Source organism: Pezoporus wallicus, unplaced genomic scaffold (genome assembly GCF_028554395.1).
Source record: "Pezoporus wallicus isolate ANWC-B61680 ecotype Strahan unplaced genomic scaffold, APGP_CSIRO_Pwel_v1 contig_818, whole genome shotgun sequence".
Classification (NCBI taxonomy): Eukaryota; Metazoa; Chordata; class Aves; order Psittaciformes; family Psittacidae; genus Pezoporus; species Pezoporus wallicus.
Genome location: NW_026636248.1, coordinates 9,993,136 through 10,009,607, shown reverse-complemented (window position 1 = coordinate 10,009,607; position 16,472 = coordinate 9,993,136).

The following is a 16,472-nucleotide window of genomic DNA, read 5'->3' as shown; positions in this document are numbered from 1 at the left end:
GTCTTTGCTGGCTTGAATGTTTCTTCCTTCTCACTCTAGGATCTAGTATGCTTATTAATACGGTCTTTACGTATTTACATTATATGGATAGGCTGAGATATGTACATTTGTATGCTTACTAGCTTACTAGCTTACTAGCCCATGGAAACAAATACCACAATTTCACAAGGCTCAGTTCATTGTAGCACAAGCAGGAAGAAGAACAAAAGCTTTGGAACTGCCTGGAGCCAAAAGAAAAATTTCAATGTCCCCTTGTTTTTGTTGTTTTTTTTAGTTTTTTTTTTTAATATCTTGATAAAATTAAAAATGATAATATTTTGAGCATCTGCACAATTAACTGAACAGCATTTAATTTTGCAATTAAAAATTCTTCAAATCCATCAAATGAAGGATATTTTGGATGCTGAGCTTGAAGAAGCGCAATTATATTTTCCTCTCCAGCTCCCCAAATTCCTCTGAATTCAGCCCTGTGAATAAAATGCAGTGAAGTGCTTCCTTCTCAAATACTATTGGATGATCACTGAAAGAAAGTAATATTTTAACTTAAAAAAACAATTTAATGGAAACATACCCTGAATATCATTGTACAGGTAAACCTTTAAAGGAACATATTTTAAGAAATAATTGAATAAAACCCCATAACATCAATATCTACATCTGTTTTCCATTAAATCCATGTATACTGGTCTTTAAATTCTGATCTTAAGCAATACGTACTAAGGACTTTATTTTTTATATTATACCAGCTTTATTTACCTTCTGCTACTCTTTTCCGCCTTCTCTTTCCTTTTTCCCCCTCAATTGGAAAATGGAAGCTTTAAAGTTTCTTTCAAGTGTGGTGTTTATATAGAAGTTGGACTGTCTATTATTCCGAGTAAGCCTTAAATGCTTCCATGAATACTACTCTGCAGCTGTTTTGCACTGTCCCCTCTTTATTGGTTGTTTTATTTATATGCCCCAGGAGCCCCCAGGGATGTTTCACTGCATTTATAGTTAAACTCATTAAATTAGCTGATATGATATAGGAAGGTACCCTTTTCCTATCTTCTGTCTACCCTTATTATCCCTGTACCTACTTCGGGTATCTAATAGTGAGAAAACACATAGAAAATTAAGCTGTTAATGCATCCTACAGGCAGTGCTTTCCTTTCAGAAGGAAAGGAAACTTCCTTCTGAAACTCTGCACTGTACTCAGAAAATAAATAAATCATTTTTTGAAATAGGAAATAGCATTCTTGAATAGAGCAACTTTGTTTTGACTTGTTATTATACCTTGGACACACAGTCTAGGATGTGAGAGCATGCAATGTATGTGCTTCAATGCAAATAAAAGGAAATTGATACATTTTTCTGGAAGCATTGCTTTGAAGAGTTTAAACTTTCTTATCCAGTCCTCATCAGTAAGAGCACTATTCTTGTAAAAATTTAAAAACAGATGCTTATATTTGGGATTCTTAGTCTGTGTATTGTCACATCCCAATTTTTATAGGGGTGTGGAGCAAACTCTTGATGCCTTCTTTATAATAAATACATATAGTAAAGTCTGTAGAGAGTAATTCCCCAACATCATCTTTATTTTTAAATACAAATTAGATAATTATGTAACAAAAAGTAAAATGGATTAAATTCTGCTTTAGGTAGATTTTTATACAACACTCATCACCAAAATGACTGATCACATTTTGATATGCCAGATAATACGAATCACATTGGTCCTATGTAGCTTGCTTTTTAGGTGTTTGGATCATATTTTTATGTATGTGTATGTATATTACTGCATGCTTGATTCCAATCGTGTAGAAGGAAGAAATAAGTTTAGTCATGACCTTTAGTTTCTAGGGGCTGTCTGATACTCCCTGAGAAACTGCTTTCTGCTTCATTTCACAGAATAACAGGTTGGAAGGGACCTCTGGAGACCATCTAGTCCAACCCTCTGCTCAAAGCAAAGTCTACTTGAGAAAGTTGCTCAGGGCATAGTCCTGTCAGGCTTTGAATATCTTCACAGATGGAGACTCGCAACTTCTCCAGGCAATTTTTGTTTGTTCCAATGTTTGACTACCCACACCATAAAAAAAAAAAATTTGTTTTTGCTGAAATGGAATTTCTTGTTTTATTTTTTTAATTTGTGCCCTTTGATATGTGGTCTTAACAAGGTCTGACTAGAAGAGAGGGATTTTTTCCCCTGAATTGCTGTTGTTTTACCTATTGCAGCCCCAGATGCTGTTTGCCACATAGGTGCACTGCCACCTCATGGTCAACTTGTCCACTGGGAACATCATTTTCTGCCAGGCTGCTTTTCAGCCCATTGAACCCCAGCATGTGCTGGTGCATGAGGCTATTCCCCAGGGTACAGGACTTGATATTTCCCTTTGGTGAATGTCATGAGGGTGCTGTTGGCCCATTTCCCCAGCCTGTTGAGGTCCCTCTGAATGGCAGCACAACCATCTGGTGTTTCAATTAGTTTTGCATCATTTGTAGATTTGTACTTTAGATGCCAATATCATGCTCAGCTGAAAGACTGCAATGGTTGATGACCTCATAATAACCAACGCTCTGAAAAATGGGATTAAGTACAGCTATAATTGGAAACTATTTTTTCATAGGAATGAATAATTAGTGTTACACCCATCTGGAATGAAGTAGTTTACATATGAGTTTTGTTAGCGTTTTTCCTCCTGAAAAATGGTATCACGGTGATTAAGAAAATAAAAACACACCAAAATTATATACTGAACGTATAAAAGTATTCAGATTCCTGTTGGTAAATTATATTTGTGTCTCTTAAGCAATGGTTGAATACAGAAAGGATTTCTTAGAAAATCACAGATTTTAAAGACAAAAGAAATTATGAGTTCATCTCGTGTTCCGTAATTCAGCCTAAATCAGTCATTTATGTAGTAAGGTCGTAACTTCTGCTGTGTCTGTAACGTATATATTACTATCCAGCCACGGCTTAAAGATTTGAAGGAATGGAAATATATCATAATTTTAAGTAAGCAGTGATAAGATTTAATAAGAAATTCACAAGTAAGCAGTGATAAGAGTTAATAAGAAATTCACAGAATCAATCATACAATCACAGAATGGTTTGGGTTGGAAGTGACCAGTGACCAGTGACCTTAAAGATCATCTAGTTCCATTCCCCCTGCCATGGATGGAGACATATTCCACTAGACCAGGTTGTTCAAAACATTGTGGTTTGTAACTATGTTGGTTATGTTCATGATATCACACCAGTATAAAAGCAAAAATTGTTATGAGTGGCTTAGTTCCAGGAGTACAATGGTAGTTTACAAACCATTCTATTTATCCAATAGAAGTAAGCTGTAAAAACACAGCAAGTTCATATTCATCTTGTTTACCTAGGTAAGTGGAGTGTGAGACTTTGAGCAGAACAGTATGACTTCCTGGTCTAGATAGCACCTCCATGCAGAAATCACTACAAGCTCAAATAGAGCACTTCCTATGATTAGGTACAACCATTCACTGACATCCGCTTTTCCAAAAAAGGTGTGGATAAAGTAAACATTTTATTCTAACATTAATTTAAATATTGTTCTGAGCTTTTCTAAGCTTTTTACATATAGCAGCCATCAAGCTTTAGTTGAATTGAGTAGTAAAATCTGGCTGACCTAATTTAGATTCAGCTATTACTTTTCAAGGAACAGTATTACCTGAAACATCCAAAAATCAGTGTTACGTATTTCCTCACATGATACTGTTAACAAAAAGTCATGACACAGTTCCAAAATAACAAATGTGGAGGGGGGTAGGAAATGATTTTACTTGTCTTTTAATTTTTAAATGTTATTAGAACCTTTTTGGCTTATTTTCATTCTCCATGTTTCCTGGCATAGTGTGGAGTTATAATATTTGAACGCACTGCATGACAAGTCTTCCTGTTCGACTCACGAAGCTCCCAAATGGTAACTAAATGCACAGTCAGTAACAATTGCAAAGCTGCTTGAGGTAAAAGTACAGTGAGGAATATCAGGTTTTTTAGGCTCTGTTTGGCAGAATGGCTTTAATAGGTGAGGAGCAGGATGACTAAGCACATGACTTGATTTTGTGAATGCTGAAAAAGCCTTGTGGTTGGTAAACTTGGCTGTGCATTTTCACAGAGAGTGCCCAAGTTTTAATCCCAGTTCTACTTCCAGTAGTTCTGTGACATTCGACAATTAGTTTCTTTGAAAGAGGGAGTTGAGATTTGCCTGGCTCCCGGATAGATATAGGAGACTTTGATTCCAGAATTCTGTGCTACAAAGATATATTCTAACTGCTTAGTTGAAGATGTGCATTTAGAAACTATAAAATCCAAAGCTTTAAAATCTTGGCTTTCACCCAAATGTACATTTTTTTTTTTGCACTAAAAAGCACGATATATATTTTTACCTGAATTTCTTATTAATATATGAAACTTCATTAGCAGATGCAGACAGGAATCATAGTGTGCCAAATGTGAGTTCCATAAAAGATGTGTGACACTTGGCAAATCTGAGGAATTTTCAGCACAAACCTCATGGCCTTTTCTTTTGCAATTTAGTGTTGCTAAATTGCTACATTTTTATTGCCTGTATGTGGGTGGACTTCTGCCTTAGATTGACTTGAAGAAGAAGAATTTGAGGCAGTGCTTGGAAACAGTATATTTTGTGAGTTTTGGGAGAGGGAAATGTGACGGATATAGGGAGGGAAGTAGGAGATCAGGCTATTTTTTGGCATGGGGGAAACCAGAACAGTTTTTGTTCTAAGATGGAAAGAACAGGTTTTGGCAGTGGGAAGGAATCAAGCAAAAGAGCACTGGAAGAAAAACAAAAGGAAGATGCAGTCTTCCTGTCCTCTGAGAGCTATCTTGTAATTTATAACCTCAATAGTGTCAGTCGGAGGGTGAGTTAAAACTCTTTGTGGCTCAACAGTTACCGACATCGTTCTGTCTGCACAGAATAAAATATTTTAGACTAGATGTCAGCAAGGTATTCTTCATATATATTCTTCATATTCATCACTTTATACTGATGTCTTAGAAGAGAACGGAGGAATGTTTGTTAAAATTAGAATGCGCGTCTACACAGTTTTTACGTATCTCGTCTTTATTTCCGTCTCATTATCTTCCCAGTCTTTTGATCTTCTCCTTTAGGCTTTCAGAGCAAAAGAAGACCAATCAAGTAGGATTCTGCTGTAATTTTCTTTCTTACTTCTCTGTAGCATAGAATACAAAATTGTGTTTCTTTTGATTTGGCAGTGTCTTTTGATAAGTCTTAATTACAAAGAATTTGTACAATACTAAAATGCTGATAGCAAGACACATATGAAGTGATTGCCTAATTCTTTTCCTTTTATTTCATTTGAACTCTACTTGACTTTGGAATTGTAAGAGTATTTGGTCTTCAGGGTGTGTTCTTACCATTTTCCATGAGAACTGCTTTTTATGATGCAAAACTTCAGTCCAACAGTAATTCTTCAGCAACCAAGCCACATCAGTCTTTTGTTGTCTATTATGTTAGTAATATGTAAGAGTTTTCTCTTCTGGTTTCTTGGTTTGCTGATAAAATCAACCCAAAGTGAATAAGCTGTTAAGTAATATGGGATAGGGAACATTGTGATGCCAGCTGACTCTGTACCTCTGTCAGTCTTGATTTACTGGCAACACAGTTAAAGTTTCTATAAGCAAGTGAGCTGGTGGTGATACTGAAAAAAAGGCAGAGAAAGGAGCAGCTTGACTTTTTACTTAATTTAATGGACGCACTCTACAACTGCATGAATAATGGGGGTTTAGTTAGTGGTAATTCAAAAGATGAAAGAAAAAAAACCTTTAACAGTTTAAATACTTTTTTTTTTCAAATTTTTACTGTTTAATGTACCTTAAGATAATCAAAGCATATTTGGAGTTAAATCTATCACATATGCACAAAGAAAGTACATTCTTTTCCTAAGCAACTCCTGCTTTAACAATGGACATTTCTAAACAGGCAGTGTAGAACACCTGTATGCAGACCTGTCTTTAATTCATACTCTGGGCTTGGTACAATTGGACTTCTTACTGCTTAAAAGCTCAACTCTGCAGCGGTAATATTAGAAGAGCACACATTGTGTGAACATGGTAAATGTTAATATCAGAAGTACAGATAAAATTATGCTGTGTCTTGTGTTTAAGGTATTCTCTCTAAAGCGTGTTAAGCTGCTTTTACTTTTGTGTATGCTACATGTTTTTCATCCAAATGAAACATCTTTATATCACCATTTAAAATAAGAAAAATTAGCCTTGATAATGCAAAGAAAAAAATATGTTTAAAATATTAATTCAGGAAAATAATTGCATGCTATCATTTCACCTTTTTCTGCACTGGTTTAAGAAATTCTGTAGAGTTTTCAATTGAATTGTATTTCTTTCATAGCTCTTCCACAATTGAGAGTATTCTTTGATGTTTCATCTTCTCTACTCCATCACTAAGTTCCTTTGTAATTAGCAAAATGTAACATGTCTTCTTGACAGGAAAGCTGAAAAGCAAGCTTTTCTTTTTTTTCAAAAAAAGAAGAAAATAATAAAAGTTATGCAGATTAACTAAGCAATTCAAGTAATTAGAGAACTTCAAATGGCTCAGCAAGGCAAAATCCTTCAAAATTCACTTTTAGGAAAGTCCAAGGTGTAAATTACAAGGAGTAAGAACAGTTGTGAGTATAGACATAATATGTAAAACTGTAGCTGGGTGAATAAAATGTATGGTTGCTTCTCTCTTGCGAGTGAAAATCATCACCCTTCCAAAACAGGAGTGGGTGGTACAACTTTTCAAAATGAGGGCTGAGAGGAGGGTATTGCTATGCATTACATTTGGAAGCAAACCACAAGTTGGAGTTAGACGAGGGAAAGGGAAGGAACAACTTGATTATAAAGGGTATAAGTAATTACATCTGGATGTCTGACATGTGAGCTCAGAACTGCAAAGCAAAATTGTTAGAACCTTCTAGTAAGACCTATCAGGTCCTTAAATGTAATCAGCTTTACCATAGAGCTTAAAGACAATGCATTACCTGGTTGCTTTTGATTGCAAGGGATGGGCCTTACTGAACCATAAGCCTGTTTCGGTGGTTTAGGACAATTTTTATTTGCATAAGAGCACTTCTTGTTTGTGTGTATACCTCTCTGGTAAGAGTTGTATTGATAAAGAGCACACAGTCCTCTGCTTGTGAAAGTAAATACAATGATATTAATTAGGAGCTGAAGAAATGTGGAAAAAGTGATGTGCTTAGCTATGAGACTGCAATGCCTCTTTTTTATTCAGCCTTAAATTTCAAGGAACTACCTGTGAGCAGGAAAGGCAGCAGCTACCATTTTGATCCTTGAGTTCCTGCTAACTGCCAGAGGAAACACAGCTTACCCTCTCAGACCTTCTTTCTTCAGCAACTTAAAATACCTTTGGAAGTTGGAAGAGGATCACTGTTTGTGTCAGGGACCTGTGAAGGGTTGCTCCCTAAAAGAAGAGAGCTGGGAATGGGTGCTGACCCCAGCACAGGACAAACAGTGCCTGCCTTATACCCCAACACTTCAGCTGGAAGAGAGAGTAGGGTGGTGAGAGCAGCAAGTCCCATCAGCAGTCCAGTAGGTATTATGAGAAGCAAGGACACAAGATAGGTCCCTGGTAAAACCAGGAAATCCAGACAAGAGTTTAAAAACAGGCCAGGGACACCACACTTATAGTTGAGACAGTCCCTGGGCTGAGCTGAAACAGGACTCCTAGGCACATGGGAAGGGGTGCAAGGAGGCTGCAGGAGAGGCTGGTTGTAACCAGTGAAGCCTATTAGATCCCACAGGGCCCTGAGAGCTTGTTGGAAAACAAAAAAATCAAACAAAAATCAGACAGGTCTTTCAATGTAGAGGCTGCCATTTCTATTGCAAATGACATGAGCACAGCTACTGCTGCCTCCCCTTTCCTACCTCACCTTCTTTTTCCGTGGAAAAGCAAGAAGCAAAGCAGATGAACCTGGGGGGAACACACAAGGAGGGAATGCACACACCATTTTCTCTGTCTTTTTTATCAAATTGTGAGTCAGCTTTATTGGCTTCTCCCTTTGCAGGACAAGGGGCTTTAGTGTCACAGGAAGGGGCGTACATAAGTAAATTTCCCCTGTTTTTTCTTGAGTGCTTTTATGGAGTACATCTGAAGTTCAGAGAACCTAATAAAAATGATAGCAATAAGTGGACTTCACAAAGTGCTCTTCTTTAACCCGGTAGGTAATGAACCTCTTAGCTTCTTTTGCTAGTTCAGAATGTAAAGGTCATTAGCCTTGAAATAAGTTGCAGAGGAAATACCTCATAGAGTTGCATTACAGCTCATCCAGTGACAGTGTTTGAGAGATTAATTTATGCTTGAGAGACCGGTGATTTATCTTTGTTGTCATAAAGGTTATTCTCCTCCAGTAAGTTAGGCCTCTTTGGTCTCTGTCTTTACCTTGCCCACTCTATTTTATGCTCAGGAAAACTAGGAAATTACTCCTCTTTTTGTCACTTCTCCAGCATAATTTTCTTAAAAAGCATAAGAAAGAGTCCAGAAAGGGGAGAGAGCTCTTCATTGCTTACTACATTCTCAGTGTAGCAGGAGAGAGCCCTCAAAAACAAGGATCCTCTTAATGTCTGGCTGCATTTACTCACTGTTAGCTGTCATACTTACTAAACTGAATAATTTGATGCCACCAGCATCACCTCACTACTTGTCTTCCTTTCCAGATGATTCATATAAATGTTTAATATAAGCATTAGTTGTAGCACAGATATCTCTAAATCCCTTCTTGTGAACTCCCTCATTATGAAAATTGACCATCTGCTTCTACTATCCATATCAATACCTTAACCAATTACTTATCCACTGAAAGATCTTTCATCTCATGTCTGTTTCCTTAGGTGGCTGATGAATGAACTTGCTAAGTGCCTCTATAAAATCAGATGACCCTACATTGTCCATATACTCACTGATTGAATTTCCTGGTCTGACCTCACAGTTAAACCTGCTCTGAGCAGGAGGTTGGACTGGAGACCTTCTGGGGTCCCTTCAGCCTGTGACTCCTCTAGAGAACTTTGGTGGGTTTGTGACCCAGGGCTATCTTGTACAGAAATTTTGCTGGCTATTCCTCACCATGCCATATTTATACAAGAGTCCACATTTTTGCTACAGTTTCTGCGAATTTGATTTGCATGTACGTCAGCCTGGTTTTTGGTTTCCCATGTGGGCCTTTGAAAGAATTTCCACAACACTTTCCATTCTTCAGTCCTCTCATAGTTGGATGGCTTTACACATTAAATGGGCACAACATAGCTAGAAGTTGCAGCTCACTCCTATTTCTTCCACTAGTCATCCACACTCTGACTCAAGATAAATTGTGACTACAGTTTCAAGCTGCTACTAAAGTTTGAATTTGCAGACTTAATTCAGTATTGACCTTGTTTACAGTAGCCTGTCTATCACCTCACTCATCCTTTGGGATTCTTTTGTGTGTTGTTTTTTTTTGTTTTGGTTTGGTTGGTTGGGTTTTTTTTGTTTGTTTTTCATTGTTGTTGGTTTTTGTTTGATTGTTTGATTTGGGTTTGATTTGTTTTTTTTTCCTTATGGCAACCTATGACTTGGTATCCCATTGGTCTTGATCTACAAACTTCCCCTGTACTAGCACAAGGATTATAGTTCTGAGGAAGCCCTAAGCTCCCTTGTTTTCCTAAGTCATTTGGGCATGTGCTACATATATTCTCTAGTACCTGGGGTGAAGTTTGACATTGTCTTGCCATAGAAAACTTATATTAATATCATGTTCTGTCCAGTAACTTGTGAAATAAAGTTGGCAAGTATCATTACAAAACATTCCATTGCTGACTGATGTTGGCTCAAAAAAGCATAGCAGCTATCTCTGAATAAGTCTTAATGTCTGTGTCCAAGGAGGTAAAAGCATGTATAGGGCTTCTTTATCTCAGTGATTCTATTTTGCTACTCCACATTAACAAGGTAATAGGATATTTACACCAGGATTTATTACTCAATCCATGATATACTGATAGTACTACAGGCTATGAAAGCAATGTTTAGTAGGAAATGCGCAAAAGAAATGGGATTATTATCAAGATCTGTTGCAAAATGCACGAGTATTTCAAATAATTCATTTTTTCTTACGACATTTCTTCGTTATAGAAATTTTTGTGCTAATGTCGCTATAAGTATTCCTTATCTCCATCCAGCTTCTAGGCTGTATTTATCTTAATGAATTTCCTTGCATTATGTTTTGCTTTGAACAGATTATTCAAAAACAGAGATCACGAGATCCATGTGTACAGCTCCATGCATATTACAAATGTCTGTAGGCAATTATATTTTAGATTCAGTCAATAGCAGACAGCAGTGAGAAGACAGGAAGCAACTGCCAGATCTAACTGTATCTTAGCTACTCCTCTGAGAATATTTTTCTATGGGACTATAATATTTAACTTTATAGCACTCCTTTCACTGAGCATCTCTGACTTTTCCTTTGCTTTTAGCACCAAAATAAGCTCCAGAACGAAGCCATTTGTATTTTACAGTTAGTGAAGAAACAACCAAAAACTAAGGAGAGCTAATCATAATGGCACCCCAGAAGCAGAAGACAGACCATATATCATTTCATGTTGTTAGCACTGAAATGAAAACAAAAAATCCCCCTATGAAATTAGCTATGAAAATGGACCTTGACTTTCTAGTTCTTTACAGTAAGGCCATAGTATGAACTGAACTAATGTGATTTCCTCTCTTGAAAATAAGAGGAGATGCAGAATTATTCCTTAATGTGAAAAAAGTACATAGGAACAAGCATTTACCGGCTTTGATCAACACTAGGAAATAAAATGAATAAAAGCTATTACATTTTTATTGTCTATTTTGGTAGATTGATAAAAACGCATATTTAATCTGCTTTACATCTGGTACAATTACATTTTTACAGAGTTACAGGAGTGTTGTAAGGAGATGACGGAAGTACTTAGTCTTCAGCAATCTAGGAAGTGAATATTTTGATAGCCTTTTTCTCTGACCAGATTTTACAGATTTTTTTCATAGACTTTGTTTCCAATTTTTACAGGTTGTAGATTCAAACCTGCAATGAATTAAATAGTAGGTAAAATCCACAGAACACTTCTACATGCATACTGCTTACAGGAAATGATCGATCTCTATTCAAAATTGAAATCGAAAATATGTTGAAAGGCTCCAATGCATCTTGTAGCAGAATACTCACCATGATGTAAAGGGTTTTGTACTTAGGAGGTACTCACAGGCCATATCTGTTACTGCAACGTGCTAACAACAGAAATGAGACTCTGAGCTATACATCACTTTACTTGGGCCATTCAGATTTACCTTCCCAGGGTATTGCAACTTCATTTCTGTACTAGTGAATTATCATTCCGTAATTCAATAAGATCTGAGCTGCAGCTACTGTTATTCATAACTCAGATTCTTAAATAATGACTTAAGTATTTTACCTCCAGAATTTCTGTTTTTCAGTACTAGAAAACTCTGACCACACCACCCAAGTCTTGGAAGGCAGACACAGGGACTGTGAGAGTGCAGACCTTGCACCCACTGTACGAGAGGAACTGGTTGGAGACCATCTTAAAAATCTGAACGTGCACAAGTCCTTGGGTCCTGATCAGATCCGTCCGCGGGTCCTGAAGGAGCTGCCGAATGAAGTTGCTAAGCCACTGGCCATCATATCTGAGAAATCGTGGCAGTCAGGTGAAGTTCCCGATGACTGGAAAAAGGGAAATATAACCCCCATTTTCAAGAAGGGGAAAATGGATGACCCTGGGAACTACAGACCAGTCAGTCACCTCTTTGCCTAGAAAAATCTTGGAGCAGATTCTCCTGGAAGGCATGCTAAGGCACATGAAAACCAACAAGGTGGTTGGTGACAGGCAGCATGGCTTCACTAGGGGGAAATCCTGCCTGACCAATCTGGTGGCCTTCTATGATGGGGCTAGGGAACTGATGGACAGGAGTAGAGCGATTGATGTCAACTGCCTGGACACCTAAAGCATTCAACATTTTGCCACACAACATCCTTGTCTCTAAATTGGAGCGACATCAATTTGATGGATGGACCAGTCGGTGGATAAAGAACTGGCTGGATGGCCGCATGCAAAAAGTTGTGGTCAATGGCTCAATGTCCGGCTGGAGACCAGTAACGAGTTGTGTCCCTCAGGGATCAGTGTTGGGACCAGTCTTGTTTAACATCTTTGTCCCTGACAGGGACAGTGGGATTGAGTGCGCCCTCAGCAAGTTTGCCGATGACACCAAGCTGTGTGGTTCAGGTGATACACTGGAGGGAAGGAATGCCATCCAGATGGACCTTGACACACTTGTGAGGTGGGCTGATGCCAACCCCATGAAGTTTAACCATGCCAAGTGCAAGGTCCTACACCTGGGTCGGAGCAACCCCAGGCACAGCTAGAGAGCAACCTGGATGCCAACCCCATGAAGTTTAACCATGCCAAGTGCAGAGAAACCCCAGGCCAAGATTCAGAGCAGCCCTGCGAAGAAGGACCTGGGGGTGTTGGTCAATGAGAAACTGAACATGAGCCAGCTGTGTGCGCTTGCAGCCCAGAAAGCCAACTGTATCCTGGGCTGCATCAAAAGGAGCGTGACCAGCACATCAAAGGAGGTGATCCTGCCCCTCTACTGTGCTCTCGTGAGACCTCACCTGGAGTATTGTGTGCAGTTCTGGTGTCCTCAACATAAAAAGGACATGGAACTGTTGGAACAAGTCCAGAGAAGGGCCACGAGGATGATCAGGGCACTGGAGCACCTCCCGTATGAAGACAGGCTGAGGAAGTTGGGGCTGTTCAGCCTGGAGAAGAGAAGGCTGCGTGGAGACCTCATAGCAGTCTTCCAGTATCTGAAGGGGGCCTATAGGGATGCTGAGGAGGGACTCTTCATTAGGGACTGTAGTGACAAGGGGTAACGGGTTAAAACTTAAACAGGGGAAGGTTAGGTTGGATATAAGAAGGAAATTCTTTCCTGTTAGGGTGGTGAGGCACTGGAATGGGTTACCCAGGGAGGTTGTGAATGCTCCATCCCTGGCAGTGTTCAAGGCCAGGTTGGACGAGGCCTTGGGTGATATGATTTAGCGTACGGTGTCCCTGCCCATGGCAGGGGAGTTGGAACTAGATGATCTTAAGGTCCTTTCCAACGCTAACATTTCTATGATTCTATGATTCTACAGTTGCTTCTGTTTTTAATTAATACTCTTAACCTCTTAACTCCAATGTTACTTCCAGTTGTCCATGCACATTGAATTGAAGTTAATTTATTCAGGCTGAGCCAAGTGGCATAGTAAGAAGCATAGTCTTCTTTGCACCTGGCCAAATGTTTTGCAAACCTCTTTGCTTTTGAAGTCCTTTATTGTTGACTTCTAGTCTGTATTTCGTAGAACTAAACACAACTGTTGCAAGTAATAGTTTTATCTGAAAAATAAAGGTATTTGTTCTTCTCCTATTCATTGTTAGGCAGAGATACTAATGTATTTGGGATATCTGAGCATCTAAATAAATTATTTGAAATTACAAATGTCTGAAAGCATACAGTTTTAATTTCAACTAACGAAAGCTGTGTTTGCTTGAAACCACAGGAGTTTTCCACTAAAAAAAAAAACCCTCAATATTTTCTTTGAAATGGATTTACTTATTTATTTTGATAGGAAGTTATAAAAAATATTTTCAAAATGCCTGTGTTATATACCATGATTATATTATATACCATATATTAACAAATGTGTGGGTTTTGTTTTTGTTTTAGTTTTTCATTTTTTTTAATTAACACCCTCCCTCCTCCCACCCCTACTTCCATCCCCTCCCCGTTTAAAACACAAGATAATGAAAAATATTTTGGAATATAATATCTCATGGAAAAAATCAGAAATTTGTCTTTGTCTCTTTCATGTCTTCAAGGTAACATCTAGATTAAGGTGTTTTTTTAATCACCTTTTGTATCTAGTGTTTAGATACCTGTTTAAGACCCATTTCAGAGCTTAGATCTGAACCACTTTCATTGGGAAAAAACATCTTCCTTTATGTTTTGAACTGGCTACTCTGTTTTTATCCCTATTTCAATAACTTTCTTTAACAAATTTTGTTTGCAAAATAAATCCAGAAGAAATAATTAATAATTGTCTAATGTCTCTTATGTATTTAAGAAATTATAGGGCTAAACTTAGAATGTTCATATTGTACCCAATAGCTGCTTGAGTGAAAAAACCTTTTTTAAAAAAGAGGCAAAATTCAATTTTTTAAACAAGGAAGACTACAAGGTTAAGCAAGGTATCAGGTGTTCCTTGTTTTCATTGTTTGTAAGAGAAAATAGATTATAAATTTTTCTAGCTGCGTTTTCTCTGTCATGAGTCTTGTTGCACATTTTTTTACAAAATATATAGTGCTTTTTAGCATCAGAAATGCCACCAGTAGACTCTCATGTACAGATTTTCCTTCTCCTGGATAAATTCAGTGTATTGACTGTTATAAATTTTTCAATGCACAACCTTATTCTTTTTTCTTCATACTTCTAATAACTCTGTTTTTTCTAAAGCCTTTTGGATATTTTAATGTCCTTTTTAAGTCTGAATACTGAAATGTGACAGTACTTCTATATTTACATATCAAATATGTAAATTGCATAAAGTCTTACGCTTGCTTCTTGCTTTATTGTTTTAAGATTGTTCCAAGACTGCATTTATTTGTCTAGCAACATGAACAATATGAGCTGTCTTGACCAGAATATGTCACTGAGAAGCCTGTTCAATTATTTGTCAACACCTTCTACCCTCACCTTTTCAAAGGCACATTTATATTACTTATAATGTAGATCTGGTCTATGTGTCTTGTTTTTAGATGGATGACTTCACCTGTAGCTAAATTGAAATTAAGTTTTATACACTGCACTGTCTGTTCTGTCTCAATAAAATATATATGCTGATGACTTTTCCGTGGACTTCAGCAAGAAAGCTAGAAAGCATAGCTTACTGTAAACAGTGGCACCATTAATTTAATAATTAATCTTTAGAAAATTATATTCAGGTGATTGTAATTCCTGTGCTTTCCCTAGGAGATCCTGAGAAGAAATAAGGGCTTAACAAGGCACTGCCAAGCTATAGGTTTTGGATCTAGTAACAGACATCAGACAGAACAGCTTTAGGTATAAACTATTTATCTCCAAATAACAATACAGTAATAAGCACAAATCCGTATTACAATTATTCAGGTAATTTCAGTAGTACAACTACTGAGGTCAAAAGAACAGCAAATCCAGGAATTCACCAATACTGGGCTAAACTTAGCCACGGTGATAAGGCAGGCTGACAGGAAGTATCATCTTGGGATGAATGACTTGGACCAGCCAACAGGCTCAAGGCATTACGAATTTCCTGGTCGAACTGCCCTCATTCTCTGAGTTGTGGAAGCACTGTCTGGACTTGCTGACCAGTCATCATATAATCATAGAATACCAGATTGGAATGTACCTCAATCATTTGGTCCAAACTTTCTAGGCAAAAAACACAGACCAGATGTCCCAGCAACCTGTCCAGCCAAATCTTGAAGATGTCCAGTGTTGGGGAATCCACCATTTACTTCCCTGGGGAGATTATTCCAATGGCTGATTTTTCTCATTGTGAAAAATTTTCCTCTTGTGTCCATTTGTATCTCCACAGGAGTAGCTTGTGCCCATTACCTCTTGTCTTTTCCATGTGACTCCTTGTAAAAAGGGAATCTTTGTCTTCTTTGTAGTCACCTTTTAAATACTGGAAAATCATATCACACCTGTGTTTCCCCTCTCTGCCTGTTCTTTTCTTTGTGTACATGGTCCCTGGAAATACTGTATAAAGCTAGACCCTGAGAAGTACAGGAAGGAATGCCACACATACAGCTCAATACTACAGCATATGAATGAAGAGTCTAATTTATACAAAAATCTGGATAGAAGTATAGGATACATCTGAAAAAAAAAAATTACTATGGTTCTGGGTCAAGGCTCTTGGAAGCAGAATGTGTGTCTGCAAGCTTATCAAACTACTGTTCTGCAGTCCATGGTGTTCATTTTGATCTACAAAACCTAAACAATTAACAAGAAATCACTTAGATGAATATAAGATTCCCTTCCTCTATAAGTACTACTACTATGGATAAAAAACTGGCTCCAAACAGACTAATAGTGGAAGAGGTGAGGATGAAGGGGAAGAGTTAAATGTTCATGGTTTATTAGTTTTAGTATTTCACTGAACAGTACTTTTCATTATGACATTTTCATCTTTAACTTAAGTGGTCTGGCTAAAAGCATTTTTAACATTTTTGTTATGTAAATGGTTTTGCGCATTTAAAAAAACATCTGAATGTTGGGCTGTAACTCTTTCACCATGAAAATTATTCAGCTTTCCTGTTATTTCATTTATATATTTGTTACTGCTATAGGTATCATTTT